The sequence below is a fragment of the Tenrec ecaudatus genome, chromosome 6, assembly GCF_050624435.1.
Source record: "Tenrec ecaudatus isolate mTenEca1 chromosome 6, mTenEca1.hap1, whole genome shotgun sequence".
NCBI classification, from domain to species: Eukaryota; Metazoa; Chordata; class Mammalia; order Afrosoricida; family Tenrecidae; genus Tenrec; species Tenrec ecaudatus.
Genome location: NC_134535.1, coordinates 90,889,965 through 90,914,932, shown reverse-complemented (window position 1 = coordinate 90,914,932; position 24,968 = coordinate 90,889,965). Strand labels below are relative to the sequence as shown.

General features: G+C 40.1%; 1 protein-coding gene across 4 annotated transcripts in view; it reads left to right on the top strand.

Moving 5' to 3' along the window:
• TMEM117 (transmembrane protein 117) overlaps positions 1 to 24,968 on the top strand; it is a 641,682-nt gene that overhangs the window by 432,211 nt on the left and 184,503 nt on the right. The gene's annotated exons all lie outside the window — the stretch shown is intronic.

Here is a 24,968-nt window from a genome sequence, read left to right as displayed (position 1 = left end):
TATTTCATAGATGTGATTTTTATCTGAATGATTTATATGAAGAAAGTAAACTCTCCAAAAATCTCATTTATTTTACCTATTTTCATGCCTCCCCTGCATTTAAACAAAAAGATCCATGTCTAGTGGAACGTTGTTTTCGGTGAGTCTCTGTTATTTATGTGTACTCAAACAAGTGTAAACAAGAAAGATATATGAAGGGGTACCCCCCCACACACCAAAAAATGTGGAAAAGCTCCTCTGGGCGGAGCTTTAGTGGTACCCATTCCCCCCACCCGACCTTAGTGCACCCAGGGTGTCCTGTGGGTAGGTTCCTCTGGTCACAGTGAATTTTTTTGTAAAAACAGTTTTTAAAATCATTTTATTAGGGGCTCATACAACTCTTATTACAATCCATCAATCCATACATACATTAATTGTATAAAGCACATGTGTACATTCCTTGCTCTCATCATTCTCAAAACATTTGCTCTCCAGTTAAGCCCCTGGCATCAGCTCCTCATTTTTCCCTTCCTTCCTAGATCCCTCTCCCTCATGAACCCTTGATAATTAATACATCATTATTTTGTAATATCTTGCACAGTCCGATGTCTCCCTTCCCCCACTTTTCTGTTGTCCATCCCCCAGGGAGGAGGACACATGTAGAAAAGAAGTTTTGCTCAAGTCTTCTGTTTTTTCTGAATACCGATTTCAGAGAGCAGAGTGTGGCTATGCAATTTTGTTTTGCTGCTCAGGAAAAATGCCACAGAAACTGTTGTGATGTTGAACACAGCTGACACGGATAATGCTATGGGAAAAACTCAAGTGTATGAGTGGGTTTTCTCCTTTCAAAAAGGCAAAATGTTGAGTGATGACAAACCTTGTTCTGGACATCCGTCAACTTCGGAATGGATGAAAATGTTGACAAATGGTGTGCACTTGTGCTCGAAGGCGGACGACAGACCACTGAAGAGTTGGGACGTGACCTGGACTCTGTTGGAGCTTCGCTCAGCAGATTTTAATGGAAGACTTGGGAAGGAGAAGAATTGCTGCACACTGTGTGCCCTGGCTCTGACGGACCAGGACGAAGAGCATCCACATGGCATGCTTTGAAAGAGCAGCTCTGAACTGATCAAGTCTTTGGCCCCAAAGTCATTACTGGCAAAGAGCCATAATGCTATTCTTATGATCCCCAAAGCAAACATCAAGCCAGTGGAAGACACCTCCCCCAGAATGTCAATCAAGCCAGCGTCACTTTACCCAAGAAAAGCTCATCAAGTGACATCAAAGATCAAGACTATGTCCATTTGTTTTTTGATGTGAGGGGGTTAGTACATTCGGAGTTCATTCCACCAGGTCAAACAGTTAATTGAGCTTTCTATTTAGAGGTTCTGAAAAGATTGTATAACAGTTTGTGACCAAAAAAGCCTGATTTATGACAAAGGGGGACTGGTTTTGCCACCACGACAATGTACCTGCTCACGCAGCCATCTCAGTGGGTCAGTTTTTGGCAAAACACCACATGCCTCTCTTGCCCCATATACCTTACTCACCTGACCTCGTTCTGTTACTTCCCTCTGTTTCTTTTTTTTTTTTAACAATTTATTGGGACTCATACAATTCTTTTCACAGTTCATACATATACATACATCAATTGTATAAAGCACATCTGTACAGTCTTTGCCCTAATCATTTTTTTCTCTTTTCTTCTTTTACATTTTATTAGGGACTCATACAACTCTTATCACAATCCATACATATACATACATCAATTGTATAAAGCACATCCATACATTCCCTGCCCCAATCATTCTCAAGGCATTTGCCCTCCACTTAAGCCCCTTGCTTCAGGTCCTCTTCCCCCCCCCCTCATTCCCCCCTCCCTCATATGCCCTTGGTAATTTATACCTCGTTATTTTGTCATATCTTGCCCTACCCGGAGTCTCCCTTCCCCCCTTCTCTGCTGTCCCTCTCCCAAGGAAGAGGTCACATGTGGATCCTTGTAATCAGTTCCCCCTTTCCAACCCACTCACCCTCCACTCTCCCAGCATCGTCCCTCACACCCTTGGTCCTGAAGGTATCATCCACCCTGGATTCCCTGTACCTCCAACCCTCATATGCACCAGTGTACAGCCTCTGTCCTATCCAGCCCTGCAAGGTAGAATTCGGATCATGGTAGTTGGGGGGAGGAAGCATCCAGGATCTGGGGGAAAGCTGTGTTCTTCATCGATACTACCTCACACCCTAATTAACCCATCTCCTCTCCTAAACCCCTCTATGAGGGGATCTCCATTGGTCGACACTTGGGCCTTGGGTCTCCATTCTGCACTTCCCCCTTCATTTAATATGATATATATATACATATATACACATACATATATACATATACACATATATACACAACTTCCCTCTGTTTCTGTGAGTGAAGAAAGATATGAAGACAGCAAGTTGATGAAGAGTTGAAGAAAAATCAAGGGACGTACTGTCAGCCATCCAAACAGATGAGTTTGAAAAATTTTTCCAAGAATGAAATCACAGATTAGACAAATATAATAGATGTAACGGAGAGTTCTTTGAAGGTGATAAGGTTGTTTTGTAAAAAAATTAAATATATAACTTTGAAAAAATATATTCCATTTTTGGGGGGAATACCCTCTCGTATATGCTAATACTACAAGAAAGAATCATTTATTGGATGAAGACACTGTTTAAGGAAAGAGATTCAATGTGATACATGAAAAATTATGCACTGTAATAATACTGAAAATTTTAATTCATGTTAGTGATTGTCTAGTAAACTCTGTTCTGTTTATCTTCCTTTTTTTGAAAAACAAAGTTTGAGATGTAATTATGAGGTTTTCCTTTTTTAATATGAAGCTAAAAATACTACAGTATCTAAGTACTGAGAAAAAGTATCCACTCTAACCCTCTCTTTGTTATGTAACACTACATTAACTATTGTTTGAGATACATGACTTTTTGAACTCAATTCTTAGCAGGTAAACAAAAATGGACTTTTCAATAATGATTTAAAAATGAATATGATTTAGTAGATTTGTTTACACATTGTCCATGAGTGTTGTCATCGTTAGATACTTTCCAGACATGTTTAGCTCAGAATAATTCTATGTACAGTAGACAAACAGAAAAGCACTGCCTGGTTCTGTGGTTTCCTCAGAATCATTGCTGTGTTTGAGCCCATTGTTGCAACCACTGTGCCGACCTATTTCATGAAACATCTTCCACTTTTTCACTGACTTTTCCCTTTACCAAGTGTGTTAGGTTGGGGTCTCCAGCAAAGCAAAACCAATGACAATTGTATATGATTATACATTAAAAGAGATTTTTTATCAAGAAATGACCTAGACAGTTGTAGAAATAGGTATGTTCAGTCCAGTTCAAGTGATGCTTCTGATTGATGGAAGATGACAAACAGGAGGCAGCATTATAAAGCAGAGACAGCAAGGTGCACAGGCTGGTGGATGTAGAGATTCAAAGTTAGCAAATGAATCCATCATTGGTAGTTCACTGATAGCTTCTGCGATCTGCAGGTGATGCAACAAGAGATGGAGGAACCAGATGTAAGAGCCAGCTCTGGCAGAAGATGAAGGGCCAAAGTGGATTCAACTATACTTGATCTCTCTCTTTTCTGTAGAAAAGGCTTATGACACCAAGGAGTTGTCCTCAGGCTGTGACTCAATTGATAGTTTGGACTCGATCCTTACCTGTACCCAGGAGAGTCTGTTGACATAATCCCTAATCATCACTGAAGTACGATATCCTTCTCCAGGTACTGGGTGCTTCTGTTAAAATGTCCAAAATATGTGAGAACAAGCCTTACCATCTAATGTTTAAGGATCATTCTAGCTGAGCTGCTTCCAAGACAGATTTGCTCATTGTTCTGGCAGTCCATGATATATTTTGTTGTTTAAAAAAATCATTGATCTTACAAAATTCTATCCTGCAATTTCTGGTGTCATTGCTATCTGCAAGGCTATATTTTTCAAGTAGCAATTCTTCCCCGTTTCTAGCTTTCACATCCCAACCACCAGCAATCATCAATGCATCTTGATTGCATATTTTATCAATTTTAGAATTGATAACTTCAGTTTTGGGGGGGGCATTTGTGGTGAGTATGCAAACATGATTAACACTCTTATTAGCTAGTCTGCCTTGTAGGCATGTGGATATTATCCTTCCACTGACAGTGTTGTACTTCAGGACGGATCTTGAAATATTCATTTGGATGATGTTTCTCTTCCATTTTCCCCTTTACTTGTAGACTGTGATTCAGAAAGGGCAGTGCCATTCCATTTCAGCTCACGAACACCTAGCACATTGATCATTATATGTTGTATTTCATTTTTGACACCAATCAGTGTTACTAGATTCATTCTTTACCCATTCTATATTGTGATAGCTAAAGGAGGTTTGCAGTTATTACAGTAGTGTCTTTCAATATCGTGGCCTATTTTTATAAGTGCTATTTAACCTCCAGATTTTTTCTTGTTTTTAAAGTTTCCATATAGCTATTAAGAATAGCATATCATCATAACAGCAAGATAGCTATATAACAAGTATTTATTCAAGAAACTGCCTTAACCCCTTTACTTTCTAAATATTAGTTCATTTAATCTTTATATTCCAATAAAGTTGTTGTTATCAACATAGATGTCTGACTCTGATCCTCCAATTCTTAATCTTTAGACTATCTTGCTTCCAGGAGAACCAAAGAGGAGTATCTCCCAGTATCTAAAATGGTTTTCTTTATCTTTCTTTGTAAAAGTGCAAACTATGAACAGCAAGATTCATGAAGACCAGTGATATTCTGAGATTCCTGGACCTACAAAATTCCCTAGAGGGATTTTCAGATCATACTTTAAAATGAGGTAGAAGATAATTTCAAACATTTGATGGACTCTCTGTAAATAATATCCACTGAGAATTTTAGCCAAGTTCTGTATTATGTAGCATAACTTCAAATGCAATTCATACATGATTGCTTAAAACCAATCACCAAGGTGAGATGTAACTCATTTGTAATCTCCAGCCATGCAATTGGTAACCTGTAGGTGCCTATAGGTGTTCCCATCGGCTGTTAATTAATCACACTCACTATTTCAAGGAGGAATTATAGCAATTTTTTCTTAAAACATATTAGTATATATATTTTAAATATCATTACTTAGATCTATATTGTGTTGGTCTCTTTTTATGAATGGGTTTATTTTTAGCATATATGCTAATGTAGGTCTAATTAATAACCTAAAGACAATATTCTAATTGTTTTATTAATAATAATTTACTGGTCACTATCAAAGAGATAATATCCTTTAATGGAGGGAAAGTTAAAACTCCTTGATTCTTGTAGTCTTTCCCTTAAATTATTTTTGTAAAGTTTTGGAAAAAGGAGATAATACATTTGAGAAATTAATTTCATTGTTGTCTTCTAAAAGTAGCATTTCAAATCATGGAAAATATAGAGCAACTTTTTAAAAAGTCTATAGTTTGTCTTTAATTTTTTTCTTATTTTCTTTGTTTCTATACAGTTAGACTATACTAATAACAGTACTTGTGGTTTTAAAAAGGAGAAATCCCATGCAACAAATTAAACATGAAAATTATGAGGGAAGCAAAGAATTATTTTTATTCATACTTTTCCAATAAAAAGGATTTAGCAAGTACAAAGGATATCCCTCCTCCCTGCGCCTTAGGTCTAGGAGATAAAATAGGGAAACCATTGATAAGAATGTACATAAAATAAGACAATATTTACATAATGTGTATCACCCACTCAGAAAGAGATATTTCTTTCACCTTTGCCCTAGTTAAGTAGAAAGATTATTATGAAAAGTCTATGGGTGAGAAGAAAATTTGCAAAGACATGCTTTAGTAAATTATGATGTTATTATTTGCAGCAGTTTAAACAATGCAACATATTTTTCTTTCCTAGTAAATGTACCTCTTACTTATTTGTAACTGCTTTCAATTATGCATGCTTATCATAAACCACTTTGTGACTGAATCTTTTATGGACTTTTAATGATATTCATCTATATAATAGAAACCTGGATATTTTGAACCCACTCAGCCCCTCTGCCTTGGTAAAGATTATACTAGCTGATCCTGGCTCATAGTGACTGTTTAGGCTAGAGTATAACTCTAACCAATAGGGTTACCTAGACTATACTCTCTACTGAATCAAATTGCCGTATCTTATTCTGATGCAGTGGTTGGTAGATTACTGACCTTCCTTTGAGCAACCAAGCATTCATCCACTGTCATCGGGGATCCCCTTAAAGGGGGGGGGGACTTCTAAAGAGTAAAGACTACAGCCAAGGGCATCATATGGAGCAATTCTGTTTTGCTAAATGGTGTTACTATGAGTTGGGTTAAACTTGATGGCATTGGCCTTGAGCATGTTTAGTTGTTGTTTATTTACATATTTGTCACTTCAGAAGAGAAAATGGTTCCTATTTCTCTATTTTTCCTATAATTATTTAAATATGAGGCTATTAAGGCACCAGAATTATATCAAGAAGGAGACTAAAATGTGTGTGCTAGTCTGGGTAGATTAGAGAAACAAGTTCATAGACACTCATATGTACATAAGAGGTTTCTGTACAAGAGCAGTTGAATATTGAGAAAACATCACAGCCCAGTCCAGACCAAGTCCAATATTATCCGCGTTGTCTGTACAGATTCACGAAACACAGATTTACGAAACACATGCAATGGTGCTGAATGTAGGAGGATCACAGGCCAGTGGGTTGGAAGTCTTGTGGATCCACTGGCGTTATAAGCATCTCAGTGCTGGCAGGGGTCTCTACGTGGCTTTTCCAACTCCAGAAGTTTGGTTGCATCAGTGAAGGTCCATGTGGCTTCTCCAACTCCCAGGGCATATTTCCACGTGTCTTGTCAGTAGCGAGTCTCTCAGGGAGTGAGCCAAGAGAGTCTCCCACCTCCAAAGAGATAGTACAGGAATTCCCAGAATTCTCAGGAGAAGGCCATGCCCACACAGAGGCTTCATTGATCCTATTGACAGACTAGACTCCACCCCTTCACTTTAATCCTCTCAAGTCCCAAATAGACACCAGATTATATAACTACCACAATGTGGATCTATTTGAAAATCTAAATAGCAGAGGAATATGTTAGTTTTTCTCTTCTGAAGCACTTTGGATAGTTAAAAAAAATCTTAGATCTAAAAGTCTATATCCAGGTGGATGCCAAATATTGCTTTGTTTACTTGTTTGTTTTTTCAGGGAGCCTCCTAGAATCCATGTTTTTCCTGCCTATAAAGTAAAAATAAAGGAGTAAAAAAGAAAATTACATTGAAAACAAATAATAACGAGACGTATGTCAACTCCTTTCCCACTGCTTTTCTTTCTACGGACCCAAATATCAAGCTCTGTCTGGGGGCATCTTGAGATCAGATCTGCATAGAGGCTTAGATTATTGTAAAGCAGTGGAGGCTTTCTATTATTATTAACAAGATACTGGCAAAAAAAGGAATTGGGAAGTCTAGTGCTCACTAGGATGTTACAGGTACTCAGGGCCTTAGCCTTAGTGATACATAAAGCGATTGCACTTGTCTTCCTCTCCCGAGGTTCAGAGGAAAGCTGTAACTTTCTTTCACCAAGGCCATTCAGAAAAGCGAGGTGTATCGAGTTCAGGTAGGAGCACTTAACTGTCGGGGAGAAGTGCTGCTGCGAACTCTTCTCTTGGCAGTGATTGTGGGTGCTTGTGTTTAGTTGGAGCCTCTAGCGTCCAAGTAGCCTGACTGACCAGGATCAGGCAAGCCCTCTTAAACACACAGTGACACGTAGAATGAATGGGAAGGAGCCCTTTGCAATGTTAAGTCATTGAGACTTGCGATAATTTGCTCCTGTTACCTAAACCACCCCATCTTGCTTCTGCGGAGACCCAATTTTGCTATACACAGAAAGCTGAATTGGCTGACCCACTGGGCAACCAAGAACAAAGACAAAAAACTGGAAAGATAGAAATCCCAGTGTTATAGCAGTAAATCTTTTAGTAAAAACTTGTCTGATTATTTGGAAGCACCAAGAGAAATAGGAAAGTAACATCTCAGTTGTGCGTTGCTGTGTATATCTGAGTTCAACGTTGTACCCTGTTTCTTTCTGGTACGTGTTGTTGTTGTGTGACAGCCGCCAACTTGATTCTCATTGATATTGATGGATAGAACAGGATAGAGAACCCCCAAAGGTTTTCTCAGCTGTAATCTTTACAAAAGCACATTTCCAGGTCTTCAACTGAGTGATTGGTAGTTTTGAACCAGGGGCATCTGGTTATCAGTTTAGCCTTAACCATTGTTCCACCATTGGACCCTTTTCTGATGCATAAAGGTGATCCTCTTTTAATTCGCCTTATGGTTCAGCTGTGTTGTAAGAAAGGCATGGGCGATGGCATCTGACCTCCTCTGGCTTTACAAGGAGGCAGGAGGATCAGACTCAGCATCAGCCCAAGTCCAATTCCTGAAAGACTGAGATCAGATTTACCTCCACCATACAACTTTCTTAACCGGTTCTGACACTACCCAACCCACAGTACTTCCTTTTATGCTAGATTCAATAATTTATTGCAAGGATTCTCAGACAAAACTCACAATGATGGGGATTTTTTAAGGGAAATTAACCGTTACAATTCAGGATCAGAAATGCTCAGACTACAGTTATTCCTGTCCTCTTACCTGTGCCTTCAGATGCACTTCTCTCTGGTCCTTAGACTCTCAGTCACATAGCACATTGAGCTCTTCTCTACTCAGGCAATGTTATATATCTCTTTTAGCATCACTAATAATTGCCTACTTCATCACAAGCCTCCGCCTGGAGGTGCATTCTCTAGCTCCAAGGGTCCTCAAGTTCCTTGAGACACTTCTTTTTATAAGCAAGCTACCCAAAACATGTGTCTAGCTGGAGCTGACATGTAGCATGAGTGAGAAGTAATTCTTTTCAATATTAATCACTAAGAGTTGGGTATATTTGATTCTATAACATAAACCACACCATGTTATTTATTTATTTGCTCCATGAACCAGGAAACCCATCACCGTCGTGTACTCTGGTTCTTGTTTCTGATGTTCCTCTTCTCCCATTTTCTGGTTCACAGCTTTCTGTCACTGGATAGATGAGTTTCAGTACAAGGATTTGGAGTTGTAAAGGATGCACTTTAATCCTGGCTCTTCTTTCTTGGTAGTAGTGATATCCTCCCTCCTGGTTGAGAGATGGCTTTTTTATCCTCAACTATATGGCAAATCAACCAACTCACATTAAAGTTCCAAGTTGTGACAATCATAATTAACCCTATTAACAATCACTCACAACTTAATCATAGTGATATCTTCCCCAACTTCTGTTAGCCAGACCCATCATGAAAAAAATAATCATTTGTTGGAAATGACAAAGACTAAGGCTGGAGAGGCCGTACTAGGTAACTCACCGTACCACACGTATTTTTGATATTTGAAAAAAGCTTTTTAATGCAGTATTGAAATGGTTTGTGTATTCATCTCTAGATCATAATTATTTTACCTTATATCTTGGCTAGAAAAAAATTGTGGTGCTGATATTTTCCTACTTTTGATATTCTGGTCACTCAAGTCTAATGAAACGGAGTACAATTGTTTAACTTTGACCAATAAAGAGTTAATGGAGAGTTTTTGTATTATCTTAATATATACTGAGTATTGTAGAGTAAACCTTAAACATAAAGCATTCCCCTGAAGTCTACTTTAAAGTGAACAATAATTCAGTGCCAGCAAGTTGGTTTCAGCACAGTGGCCCTGGGAGAGAGTGTAGAATTGTCCCATGTGGTTTCCAGGACTGCACAGTGGCCCTGGGAGAGAGAGTAGAATTGTTCCATGTGGCTCCCAGGACTGCAAATCTGCATGCAGGCAGGCTGCCATACTATCTCCCTCTAGTGAGCTCGAACCACTGACTTTTCAGTTGGCAGGCTAGTTTTTTAACCATGATGCTACCAGGGCTCCGAAACCAAATAAAAAACTCACTCCATGGAGTAAATTCTGTCTCAAGGTGACCGTATTAGACAGAGTAGAGTGTGAGTTTCCAATGTTGCAAATCTTCATAGGAGTAGAAAGCTTCCTCTTTCTCCTGAAGAGCTTCCGGTGGGTTTGAACTGATGACCTTATAGTTAGCGGGCCAACAGGTAACCCAGTATACCATGGGGGCCCATAAACCCAATAGTAGTGTAGTTTTGTTCATTAAGAATGTCTGCCTTGAGCACTGGAAGTTTTAAAACAACTATCTAGAATCAAATTAACTACAACAACCTGAAAATGAGATAGGAAACCCAGGGGCAGTGAGTTCATCTTATGAGGAAAGGAGCAGTTTAGAAGAGAAGGGTGAGAGCAATTGCACAACTTGATAAATGCAATCATGTCACCGAATAGACATGTCGAAACTGTTGAATTGGTTTATGTTCTCTTATATCTATTCTCAAAAATAATGAAAAAACATTTTTAAAAGCATAGTGTGGGACTTGATAATTATGAACAATATTTTAAAGTAATAAAAATGATCTAAGAATTGGGGGAAATTCAGATGAAAGGATTTTAGTAACAGGTCTCCCAATATCTAAATGTATGATCTGTATGACTTTGGATTTTCATTTTCTTTTCTGGAAGAGGAATGTGTCTCATTTTACCTCTTCATTCCTTCCAGTTCTATAATACGATTTTTTTATTGTAAGGTTAAAATGTCAGAGATAGTGATTCTGCTCTCTTTTGCTCCAGAGGTTAGAATGTGGACCAATAAGTGTAAGTTATGTGGAAGCAAGCTTTAGCTTCATATATGAAGTAATCTCCCAACAATGTGAGTATCTAAGTGCTGAATGAGCCTCCGCACGAAGTTGTGAATTCTCCATCAGTAGAAGCATTCTTGAAAAGCCTAGATAACAATGCTGTAGAGATTCGATAGAAGAATTTTCATCTGGAATGAAAACAAAACCATTTCCAATTTCTCATCAATTAAAAAAATTCTGTGACTAAATTTTCTACTAAAAATATGGGATATTTTACTCCATTATAGAAAAGATACTAATTATCATTTCATATGCTCTATATGCATATATCATCATAATGAACAAAGTACACACACTAGACAATAGCTAGCAATGCTTCTAGGGGTATTACATGGAAATCCCTTTGTCTCATCTCCCACATATGTTAGCCCAGACCTTTTCTCTTCATGGATTTTTGTCTTCTTGATAGTAGTCTTTCTTCAAGTCTTAAATGGTCTCTTTAAGTAGTTTTTTATCCTCGTTTAAAAGCTGCCTCTCTTCCTGAGGGAAAGGCAAAATCATGTAGCCTAAATGAGAACTAGACCTATTAAATCATTCTCCTTAACTTCCTATTTGGATCGTGCAGAAAGGTCCAAGGGCGCGCTGCCCTGGTTTTCTTTCTTAATATATTCCCTACTTTTGGTAGATGGGGAGTCACTGTTACATTACTGTGATACTTGTATCATATGGAGATGTTAAATATGTGTGTGTGTTATGCTTGGGTATTAAAATAATCTGTGTTCCTCTGAACTAGAGTAGATGCATTAAGAACCAGTCATATTTTTATGAACTTATATAAGCTAATATATACATGAGGTCCAGTGTACACTGTGGAATATGAAGCATAGACTCTTAAGCCAGTGCCTGGCTTTCATTCCTGCCTTCACTGCTCACTATTGTGTGTTCCCACTTCAAACTCACCGTCATGGAGTCACTGCTGACTCCTAGCCACCCCCTGTGGGTTCCCAGGACTGGACCTGTTTAGGAGAGTAGAAATCCCAGGCTTTCAGCAGGTGGAGCTGCTGGTGATTTCAAGCTGGTGGCCATGAAGATCACATACCATCGAGTAACCACTACATCACCAGCTTATGAATTTGTTGAAACTGCTCATGCTATTTCTTGTCATCAAGTAGCCTCCCAAGGTGTTAGCTTGTACCTTTAAAACAGAGAACAAGACCATTGCCCACAACTGTTTAGGCTACGAAGAAATTTAGGGAGCAAGGTGCTGTGATATTGCACCAAACACCAAGGATGTTCTGAAGAAGCAATATCAGGGCTGGGGGGGGGGTGGGGATAAACTTCCAATAAAATGATCATGTGACAGCCCTCGCTGCATGTGAAGAATGAGCAGTGCATTGTCATGATGGGGGAAATCATCAGTGCAATTTGTCTGTCCCTTTTCTCACCAATGCAGTTTCAGCTTTTCTTACACCTACTTTGTAATGTGCTCCCACGATCGCCTTCTGTCATTCAAGAAAATCTGTCAAGATTACCTCTTTGGAGTCCCAAAAAACAATTGCTATAACCTTTTCCTGACCTCTCTTCAGTTTCACTTGATCCCTGTGGAAGGCCGTTTCATCTTATTTTGTTTATACATTTCACCTAATATTTCTATGTGTTTCCAAACCTTTCATTGTCCTCACATACCTGGTAGCTATCCAAGTGTGTGTGTGTGTGTGTGTGTGTGAGTGTGTGTGTGAGTGTGTGTGTGTATGTGTGTGTGAGTGTGTGTGTGTGAGTGTGTGTGTGAGTGAGTGTGTGTGTGAGTGTGTGTGTATGTGTGTGTGTGTGTGTGTTTATGAAAACTTATACTTGACCTATTGCAGTAGTGGCCTCATATACTATTTATCCTACTGTGATTGATTTATTTCACTAAGCATAATGCCCCCCAGGTATTCCATGTAACAAGTGCTTTCCAGGTTCATCATTACTGTTTAACATTGCATATCATTACACTCTGCATATGTTCCAAGGTTCATGCATCCATTCTTCCACTGATGGCCATTTAGGTTCTTGCCATCTTTTTATTACCGCGAATAGTGCTTTAACGAACAGGGCCTTGGATGTATCTATTCAGGTGAAACTCTTCTTTTTCCAGACTGTTCACCAAGGGAGAGGGATTTCTAGGTCAAATGGCATTTCCGTTGGTAGCCATAGTTTTATTTTGATCAGACCTTATTTTTTGGAGTACCTGAACAGGACTAAGACAAGTGCATTACTAGAGAATGCGTCTCACCCATCCATTGATCACAAAGGCCTGTTTGAACATGGATGTATGAACAAGAACCTTAGTAGTAATATTTCTTGACCTGTTCTCACTGAAAAAATATGATCATAAAGTCATTTCCAGCTCATGGGGATCCTCATATGTGTTGGGTAATTGTGCTCCATAATGCTTGATTTTTCAAGAACACACCCCACCACCCTGCCCCTCAGCCCTAGGCCCTTCTTCTGAGAAGCCCCTGTTGAATTCTAACCTCCAACCACCAGAGGGTTAGTTACTGAGCTCATTAACCATTGCACCGCCCAGTGTCTCTAAAGTGTTATAGAGATGTCTAATAAACAGGTCATGTTTTGGATTTGGGTCATACAAATTACCTTTTAAATCATAAAAGTAGTAAAGTTTGAGCTAGAAATAAAACTGAAAGTTTGTAGGTAGACAACGTGGGTTGAGTCTTCAATGAAGACCCACTAACTGTAGTCTAGGAACATGAATTACTTAACATCAGACAAAGAGCATTGTAACGTGGTGGATTTTAGCTGCTATGGATAGGTTGTAATGTAACAACTTATCATTAGATTAGGTCCCTTTTGACCCATTTTGAATTTAGTCTGCTTTTTTATTATTTTATTCATTCATTTCAATTGAGGTTTCTGGTCTGTTTATTTCGACCTAGTTTCTGTGTCCGTTTATGTTTTTTGTCTTGGTTTTGTGTGTCAGGATAGGTGAGTCTGTCCAGACAGCTGCAGGATGAATGATTCTGTGGAGTCTGAGGAGCAATGCAGAGTCAGCAGCAACGGGCACCAGGAGGAGGAAAGGTTTCAAAGTTGAACGTGGAGCTGATTGCACCCCCCTCCGTCATGTGGTGGAGAAGCCGTTCAGACGATTTTACCGAGAAACCTTACAGGTTGAAAGTTCTTTACTGAAGTCAGGTGGCAATGAGACCTGTGCATCTTTTCTGCCTCCCTCATGTGACTTGAGGTCTGGGCAAAGGATGTCACTTACGTGACCCAGTGGCTCAGCACAGTGCTGTCCCACAGTCCGCATGGAGCACGTTGCTGTTGAATTAATTATGTGCTTCTAACATTGCTGCAGATTGAAGACTTCATTGAAAATAGCTGATTAAAAGAACATTTATAATTCTTATGGATTGATCTTTCTTAGTAATTTTTAGAATCCTTAATTTTCATATTATGTTTGAAGAAACACCTGCCTGGGTCCCAGTGATTTACTCACCTTAGAGCTAGAGTGTTCTTGAATACACCGTGAGACAGCTAACTAGAACTGTGCCGATGCCACGTCATCCTCCTAGCCTCCTATGGCCTGGGAAAATTGTCTTAGGGATTCTTTCCTCATTGTTAAAGGATCTTGAAGTTTAAAGGAAGAAACATTAAAGAAACTGGTCTTAAATTGTATATATACAATTAATATATGTGTGTGTATATACACATACATGCACAATATAATATATATATATACCTTTGTCCCAAATGTTGCAGCCTGGAGTAGCAATATTAAGCCTAAGAACAATCATTTGATTTATGAATCTTTGAGGGCAAAGTACCCTTTAATAAAGGCTTGGAAATACTGCATAGTTTTTTCTGTGTAACAGTTATTGGTACTGTACAGTTACTTCTCGTCAAACTTCAGTTTGCTGGTTGAATTGAATACCCCCCTGTGCCGCCAGGTCTAAGTTTTTCTTACTTATTAGGTTTCTAAAGCATGGGTTATGTTTTCCAAGGTCCTTCAGTTTACAAGTAACAGTATCAGTGCACAAATTTAAAATAGAAACACTAAGTTCTAGAAGAGAAAGCAACATTTAACCAAGAATAGAAACTTGATCCACTTGAGCATTGGGGGGATTTTCTGCCAATCTTTTCATCCTTCCCATGATTCATGCCCCCACTTGCCATCTGTCCGAGGCTAAAAATACAGATTTTTCACACTAACAGAAACTTGTGCTGTGGCTTTACGTGTTAGAAAACCCAGAGAGTTTCACCCTTTCTATTTCCCCACATCTTCTAGTACCCATTGGTGAAAGGCTTTAAGGTATATATCTTCATCTGCCATGATTTACAAAATAGCTGTTATGCCCATTGAGTAAACATGCTGCTTTGATGGTGCCGTTTGCTGGCAGAAATATCTTCCTTTAAAGGCACCTTCAGTTTTGTTTGCCTGATCAAAATCAGTTAGAATTAAGATCTGCTGTACAGGTGGCGTGCCGCTGGACAATGAATAAGGCCACAGCTCTAATGGTTTAAGTTCTTGTGTTGGAAAAGGATACTGAAGATGCCACGGGCTTCCAGAACAAACAACCTGTCTCAGAAGAAATGATAACGAGTCTTTGTCTCATGTCCTTCAGACATGTTATCAGGAGCTACCAGTGTCTGGAAAAGGACCTCGTGTCAAAGTAGCAAGAAGGCCCTTGATTAGATGCAACCAGTGGCTGCAACCATGGCCTAGAGCATGACAGTGGTTTTGATAAGGACATGGAAGTGGGCAGTGTTTAGTTTTGCTCTATCTAGGGTGGCCAGGGGTCAGAAAAGTCTCCATGGCATCTCAACCTGCATATGAAAATCATCAGACAAGAATAGCTGGTGTTGCCTTGTTCAAATAATTGGAATCAAACTGACCCTCAGGCCTTTGTAGATGGGAGTCTAAGGGTCACCGAGGTACAGCTGACTGCTGAAGGCTCATGACCCACTCTGGTTCAGGTCTGGTTCTGAGGTCTGTGCTCCACAACTCAATTATATTACTTGCTGTTGGAAAATCCTAATGGATTGATTTTTAGATAAAAATTGTTGATCTACTTCCTGGTAACCAAGTCTCAGATGCTCTGGGCAGGGCAAATGGTTTATGAGTATCAAAAGTGAATAGGTGTTTATTTGGTGAGCTATTGTTCAAATAAAGTCAAGAGCCAGGGACATCTCATCCAAGAGAAGCAGAGGCCTGTTGACAATCCGCACCAAGGAGCAATCTCTTTCTGGGGCAGGATTTTAGTGCCACTCACTCCGGTGTGAGTTCTTCTGTGCAGTTCTGATTACAGGATGTCCATTCCTGTTTTTAGAATACCTCTTTCCTACTATTACTGCTGGCCAGAGCTCCCTTTATGAATGACTTCTTTCTTTAGGACAAAGGATGGACTGAAGATTGGAATACTTTGATGTTTGCCTTTTACATTCAAAAGGATGTTTTCTGAAAAACTAGGGGTAGAAAGGATAAGCAGGTGTCACAGGTCAGATGAGGTACTCTTTTGGGCTTTCCTCACAAAATTTAATAAAGCTCATTCACTTGGCTGAGCATATTAGTGACCTACCTTTCAGAAACCAAAGTAAAGCCAATATATCTACTGAAAAATTATCTCCAAGGACGAGGGCTTGAAATTGATCCAGACCAAGATATAAGCTTGGCTCATTCATGTTTATCATTTTCACAATGTTAGGCATTTTGTTGCGAATGTAACCATGAAAATGAATCACACATAGTCCATGCTCTTATGTAAGATGTCCTGCCATTGATACCAACTAGAAGCAAGTATGTTAGGTCAGGTCCTCTCGAGAAGCAGAATCAGTGATGTGTGTGTGTGTGTGTGTGTGTGTGTGTATGTGTGTGTGTAGCTGTCATCGTATATTTGTGTGCCATTATATATATGGTTTGTATACACATACATGTAATTATATATACACACACATCTGTATACACACATGTACACACATGTAGACACATATACACAGACAATATATATCAACACACACTCGTATATTCACATATACATATGTAGACGAATGGGCAAAAGAGGGCTTGGCTTTGCTTAGGGTCTCTCCCTAATCTGAAAGGCCACACTCCCAAGGACTGGGACCTGATTGGTTGGTTGGGTGTGGAGCCCTACCTTCACCCAGGAGCATCCAGGTGACATAAATTCTAACCATCCCAGAATGTCAATATAGAAACAAGCAAATAAAAGCAATATTAATAATGATACATGATAGGAAGGAAATAAATCTCAGTGCTTTTTTAATTTTTAAGAGCATATCATTAGGGACTTTTACAGCTCTTATGACAATCTATACATCAATTGTATCAAGCATATTTACACATATGTTGCCATAATTGTTTTCTAAACATTTACTTTCTATTTGAGCCCTTGTTTTCAGGTCCTCTTTTTTCCCTCCCTCGCCCCCTCCTCCCCTTGTGACCTCAAAGCATTATTATTTTCATATCTTACCCCGACAGCTCTCTCCCTTCCCACAATGTTTCTGTTGTTTGTCGTCCTGGGGTGGGTGTGGGTGTGGTTATTTGTAGATCATTGTGATGGGCTCCCCCTTCTTCCCTGCCCCCCCCCCCTTCCCTCTACCCTCAGTATCACTACTCACATTTCTGTTCCTAAGGGGTTTATCTGACCTGGAGTCTGTGTGTCCTGACGTAATTACTGGTTTCTTCTTCCTCAGAGCACACTTAAAAGGGTTGAGACCCTTGTTTTTCACTCTGTTATCTCCCAATCAGTCTTCCCCCTGTTTCTATTTTACTTCATGAACTCATGGTAGTTTCTTGCTACAAATTCTCCTAAATTTCAGCTTTTGTAAGACTTCAAATAACTTATTCTACTTGTGCAAAATAGTACTGATTTTGGATTTGATTTGTATATGAGAGTTTGGCATATAAAGCATTGGTTTATTTCCTTAAATATATAAATGCCATTTAACAATATTTTTAATTAGTCTTGGTATGGACAACTTCTCGATGTTTATTTAGAATGAAAACGAAAGCCTAGAAGTATATTTTCTCTTCATATTTAAAATTAATAAAAATGTTTTACATGGTTATGAGAGAGTCTTTGTGCATTAGTACAAAGCTCTGTTTTAGAAACGCAATGAAGAGTTCACACTTTTAGTAGAAGTAGGGCAAAAGAGAAAGAGTATAATGTAACTAAATGCGACATCAAAATATGTAATACAAGCCTATTTTCATTATGTAGTGCTGCAGTAACAGAAATAGAATGCATGAGTGGCTGTACCAGACAGAAATGTGTTTTCTCACAATTTAGCAGGTTCCTGTGCCATTAAGTAACTCCCAACTCATAGTAACCTGAACGAACATCGCTGAGCCTGAATCTGTACAGAACCAGAGATCTCCATCATTCTCTCTTGAAGTATCTGAGTGATACCAATTGAGAAAGACGTTCTCCGTTGCTTTAGAGAAAGATCCTGTGTCTTTTGAACTCCACGCGGTTGGCACCTCCCCTACTCCATGTTTCTTTTCTAGCTTGCTTATTTAATATCTACTATATTTGAAAAGAGATTCACTCACCATCTACCCTTCACTTATCACATTTCCTTACTATTACTTAATATTAATTAACGTGGAAACACCCTTTCAAATGGGATGATAATTGTCAGCAGTGAACTTGTGGTTTACAACACATCTCTGAGGGATGCAATTCAATGTATAACAGTCCACCCTTTGTATGCCACCCAACTCCAAACCCAAATCCATGGCCTTGCTCTATGCAAAGCACATTCACCATATCACATCTTCTCAGGTATCTTAAATCAACTCCAACATCGCAATTTCTGAATCATCTCAATGAAATATAAGTGAATAGTTAGGTACATTTCTTCTGTGTGAAAAATTCCTCTTCTTCCTGTGAGCCTAGGAAATGTGGAACACAAGTTATCTGCCACCCAAGTGCAGTGATAGACATTTCTGTTACAAATGGGAGATCCTGGAAGGAAAGAGCGGACAACAGGCACCGAGCAAGTCCAAAGCCCAGCAGAATCCATTGGCATTAGTTCTCAAGCCTTGAAAATAGCCCTCTGTCCTCTGAGATCATCTGGTTAGTGGCCCCATCTCCAAGACTTTGGATGTTGAACGGGCTCTCTGGATTCTGACTGTAGGCCTACCAGCTCTGACCTTCAGCCGCCCCTTCCAGGTCTCATGGGGTGGCAATCCTGCTCCCTTATCTTTGGGTGACCTCATTCTCCTAGTCCATCTGAGTGGGGACCCCACCTTCTTGGCCCATTTCTTCTGCCCTTTGAGTGTGGTAGTCCTGCCATCTTTGAGCTTTTGCTGGTGGCCCTGCCCCGAGGCACACCTTCATGACAGACTACAGGCTAGAACAGGTCGGTGAAGCTTTGAAGCCTAGGAGGCTGTGGCCCTACCCTTTGAGATCTAGGAACCCAGCCCCACCTTTGGAAACAGAGGCTATGCTTGCTGTGTTTTTCCAGTTGTTCTGTAGATCTCCGTGTTGCTCCAGGGATGGTGCTTTTGTCCTTTTTCCTTGAACGACAACCGATGAGCTCTTTTGACCCCTCTTTGGCCTATAAAATTCCAAGAGGCAGAGAGTTTTCTTTCATTTTGTTGTTTCTCTGTCCTCTTGATTCTGAGATGACCGGTTTCCTGCTTTGGGAGCTGGCTGAGCTACCAGTTTAAATGCTTTCAGCAAAAGCATTTGCAGCTACCTCCTTGGTGAGAATTGTAGGAAATTTGTCCTTTTTGCAACAGAAGTTTCTATGTGTTTAAGTTCTGCTTCACTTTTGCAGACGATATTTTTAAGGCTGTGCCTTTCTATTATGTTTGATTACAAATGACAAGGAGAAACTCTAAGCAAAATTGTATAGAAATGTCATCAGCCAGATATTCAAGTCCAACACTTATAAGTTCTACCGCTCATCAAACATTTCAACATAATCCCGACAAGTTCTTTGCATTGCCCGTACATTCTGGGTCAATAACATGACCAGATACGTCGTTTACAGACTTGCTAGATGCACAGTTACATCACATTGCCAGCAACATTCTATTGCTTGCCCCATATGTCATGTCTTCCCATAAACAATAGAAACTTTCTTTATAGCTCTCCACATTGTCTTCTGAAGCCTCACTCTAATTGCCCTTGGCATTCTTAATTATACCAACATTCTCTTCAAGGCGATCTAGGCCTTACTGTTACCATTACCCAACCCCAAAACGACTTCCACATTTCAGGTTATGACCCCATTTCCTAAGGCGCTTTTTGTCTACCCAGAGTATTATATCTGTATGAACCATAGAAGACATTACCCTTGAATCAGTTCTGAAACACGGCAACCCACTGTGTGCCATACAAAAGCCCAGACCTACATGATCAGAATCAGGAGCAGCTTCGTCCACAATTCTCGACCATAAAACCAAATCCCCTTTGCTTTTCTGTTAAAATAACAGTAACATTCTACATCATTTATTGAGAGATTTTGTGTCCTCAGGACTAGGCTCTTCACAGTCATTTAATCCATATCACCACATTACAAGGGACTTTCCATTAATTGGTGTATTTTAAAGATGAAAACTTAATCTTGAGAGTTTAGATTGCTACTAAATTACAAAGCTGAGATTTGAGTGTAGAAGGGCTCATTTGAGAGCCAGCACAGAACTGCACCGAACACATCACCTATCCCATGACTTTAAAATATTTAATATGATACACAGAGATTAGTTATAGATATAATACCATCCATTCTCCCTGAAAATAGATATGGGTTCACTAACAAAAACGTCCTCTGGCAAATCTAATGTCCTCATATTATTGATGAAGAAATTGAAATAAAAATTAGTGGGAGACTTTCTGAAGGTCACAAAATTAATTTTCCTATGAATGGAGTTATGGTGGTGTAGTGGTTATGCATTGGGCTGCGATCCCCATAGTCGGCTGTTCAAAACCACCAGCAGCTCCAAAGGAGCAAGGCTTGGCTTTCTACTCACGTAAACAGTTACAGCCCAGGAATCCCACAGGGGTCTCTCTGAGTCAGCATTGACATGACGTCAGTGAGTTTGTCTTTGATGGCAATGAGCACTCAGGCCAACCAACGCCACCACTCTTTGATGCGGAACTATACTGTCTTTGTCTTATATTCCTGTTTTGTTTATAAGGCCAATAAATTTCAAATGGAACGAATATGCTGATGATTGGATATATTGAGGTAACAGCTCTTGTGAGCCAGAAGTAATAATCAGAACATGCTGTATCGTGTAACTTGATGTAATTGTATATCATTTTCTCTTGATTATGGTAATTAGGCAAGAAAAAGATATACGATATATAGTTTAATCTGCCAATAAAGCATGATGCATTAACAGAAGCTTCCCTTAAAGTCTCATATGAAAAGCCAAGTGCTAGTTTCCTTGTTCAGTTTATCTTCAGATCTTTTCAAGGACTTAATTTCTTTAAAACATATTTGCAAGGTTGAAAATAAAAGATGACAGTTGATTTTATAAACGCCTTGACAATAACAACAAAAATCCATCATTTTCCCCAGGCCCACTAGAAGTGGGAAGTTAAGTGCTGTCGCTAATCAGGAGCTAGCCAAAGAAGGGTACTGCTCCTTGAAAAATGGTGAGTCCAGAATCCCTGCAGAAAAACCTACCGGAGAGACGCAATTCCAGCACTGATTTAAAAATAGACTCGCTTAGCTCCAAAGTGCTAGCAGGGCTTTGCATTTTATAATTTTATGATTCTATTTCCTTGTTTAAGCATCTCTATGGGTTTGGACAGGCACGAAGTACGTGGAGTAATGGTTCAACAATCACAATCACAGCCCAAGGAAGCGTTGAGTCATCTTAGCATGCCCATTCTATGGGACACCATCCAGCCATTGGAAGCTACATTTTGGAAGAACATTTAATGGCACGTGAAGATAATCACAATAAAATGCTCAGGGAAAAATAATGATCAGAGCTATCTATAAACATTAGCTCAGTTAATATTATAGATAGATATATAGATATAGATATGGATATGGATATAGATATAGATATAGATATAGATATAGATATAGATATAGATATAGATATAGATATAGATATAGATATAGATATAGATATAGATATATTATAGGCACTAAAATCAGATTGCCTGGATTTAGATCCTAAATGCTTCTCTTTTGATAATTATTAAGTACATTTGCCTCAGTTACTTGGTAAAGTAAAAATATTATCAATTATTTACTTCAAAGAGTTAAAACATTACAAAGATAATAGCACAAAATATTTAATACAGTGAAAAGTACACAGCACTCAGTTGTATCAGTTATTGTTATTGTTTCATATATTAAAGTGATCCTATATACACCTAAGTAATACATCAATCATAGGATAACATTGATTTGGAATGAATGTTTATTTGCAGAGTTAAAGCATGACTTTTATTTTCTGATGAAAGAAGACTTTTTGTAAGGAAGAAAATGTACTCAATTCAATGATGAAGGACATAAAGAAATAGAGAGCAAAAGTGCTTTGCTAAGGTCCAATCCAGGGTCTAAATATGACCTACAAAAATAAGCGTTCTTTAAAATTATAAAGAAGGCATTCCATAAGATATTCTTGAGCTTGAGGAATAAGCAATGCTGTGTCAGGACTCAACTAGAAAGGGCAGCACAGAGTTCAAGAGGATTTTCTGAGGATTTAAGGCTGTCTGGGTCTTAGGTGCTGTGCAGCTGAATCAGGAGGCTGGCATCTCCACGGTTGTGGTGCAGCCGTCTTATTAAGGGTTTACTGACAGGATGACCCACGTGTGTCAACGGGATCAACTGAGTCTAGTGCCCCCCTCCCCCAAGAGGGAGCCAGTGGTTTTCATAGCTCTGGTGAGTTGCCAGGGCTGCAGACCTTGAAAGCCACCACAATAAGTGTTACGTAAGAGGGACTTAGCAAGCAGAAGTGAGCTAACCTCAGGTAAAAACATAGCTATATTGAGCCTCATAGAGAAAGAAAGAAAGAAAAGGAAAAAGCCTGTTTCCCCACCATCCACCCACCATCCACCCATCAAGGCCAGTTCTCATCGTCTGGCACTGTCTCCTCTTCCACAGTCTGCCAGGCTCACTCCCCTTGAGTCCTTGTGGCCCTACAGGGAGCTGTCACAGTGATGTACGTAGAAGAGCCGTCATTGCAACCACCAAGGGAAGGCACAGGCCACAGCTTCCATATAGCCAAGCCCAACAAATTAGCTCTATGCTCGGGGAAAACGGTCCCAGCACCCGGCCCAAACTAGAGTCCGCTAGAGTGGGCAGAGGAAAACCAGGCGGCCATAGCAGTCCAGCCATCAGACATGCCCCGGGATTCTGCCTGCATCTTAATGTTGCCTACAAATCAAGAATGGTCTGCACATTGCAAGGCTCACCTTCCGTTCTGGAAGGGGGTCATCCACAGACCCAGCAGTGGTTTGGTTGTCGCCATGGGAATAGCTGGGAGTCCGCTCGAGGAGGTCATTAGCAGTCCTGAGAGGAAGAGGGCAGAATTGGACACATACCCAAACTTGGAAAGATACGATTTAGTAGGCACCACGGCAAGTACCAAAGCAGGTAACCCATTCCCTTCTGCTAGCGTCACAGGCCAGGCTCCGCTTGAGTGGTGAGACCAGCAACTTCCTTAGGCATGTACCTCTGCAGTGTTTAGGACCCAACTGTCCCAGGGAAGCCACATGCGGAATTGAGAGTGAAGTTGCCCATTTGGTCGCATGCTAGAAAAGGAGACAACTTCCACTCCCTGTCCTGTAGTTATCGTCCCAGGGTGGTTGCTGATGTGTCCCTGCAGCAGGATGGTGGTTGCCATGTTGGAGCAGTAAGCTCCTCTTCCTCCAGAAGGATGAAGTCTTCCAGAAGGATGAAGTCTTCCAGAAGGATGAAGTCTTCCAGAAGGATGAAGTTCAAGAGGCATGTGTGGCTCTGTCCCTACGACGTGTGGCTCTGAAGTCAAATTGAAAATGAAAATAAAGCTATCATAGTTTCATGTATAAATTTTAGAAAGGATATTATTCAGATAATGAGGATTTCATTTGTTTGTAAACATATATCTATGGTTCTCAAATAATTTTTAAATTAGTGTGAGAGTCAGTATTGGCACTTCCAACTAAAAAGTTTGCCTACCCTTAAACTAACCAATCACACTGGGGTGACCTCTGTTTAATTTCAGTAGATGTTTCTACCTCCCGATGCCAGGCCTTGAAGTGTTCAGCGGACCTTGGTCCCTGGCTCTGACAGCAAGCTGTACGCCTATACCCCATAGCCTGTGATGTTACTTGGATCAGGTGTAGAGGGTTGCTACAGGCTGCCAGTCTAGCATATGGGGCCAGGTCCCAGCGGGGTCTGAATTAACATCCTCAAAGCCTCACACAGTACTTTGGTCCACCCTGGGAGCTTTGCCTTATAATCTATCTGCCAGTTCCTCACTGGCTGGGTCCCCTTATGTATATATTTAGCATTGTGGGCAGATGTGTGGTGGATTAACGTGAGCACAGGGGGAATTTGGTACAGCAGCCACGAGATAACTAGACTTCCTTCACTGCCAGGTGTTGCCTCTGGCTCTTTTCCAGCCACCTGGGTACCATGCTCACTTTTCTGGTGCCCGTAGTGTGCAGCTTCCCCTTCGGATGCACCCCTCTTAACTTGTGTTGCTCTGCTTGCTTCTCAGTTCATGGCAGGAAAGGAAGTGAATGGGCTGCTACCGGCGAAAGAGGTCAGCATCCTATCTGAAGGTGTGCAGGTGATCCCAGATGTCCTGCAAGAGGGCCCTCCTCCACAAGACGTTACCCGGTACCATCCACTGCTCATTGTGCCATTAACCAATGCACATAATTAACCCATAGGCTCCTGCCAGTGGTCTGTGTAAAAGGTTAAGGGCCAGGCTTCCAGGGTGAGGACCATGCATGCAGCCCTAATTTGAGTCATTGATTCATTTTCCCTGAAACTGTGTGGCATACCTTGTTGTAAGGTGTCATCAAGTCAGCACCGACCCAGACCAACCTTATGTACAACAGAAAAATCTCTGCATGGTCCTGAGCCATCCTCACAGCGGTGTGTCAATCCATCTTGTTTTTGCTGGCTTCAGGGCCTGGTCTCTTCTGACAATGTGTCCAAAGTATGTAATGCTGTAAATGGCTTGCAAAACTTAGAGCTGTTTGTGCCAGCATCTTCTGGCAACAAGT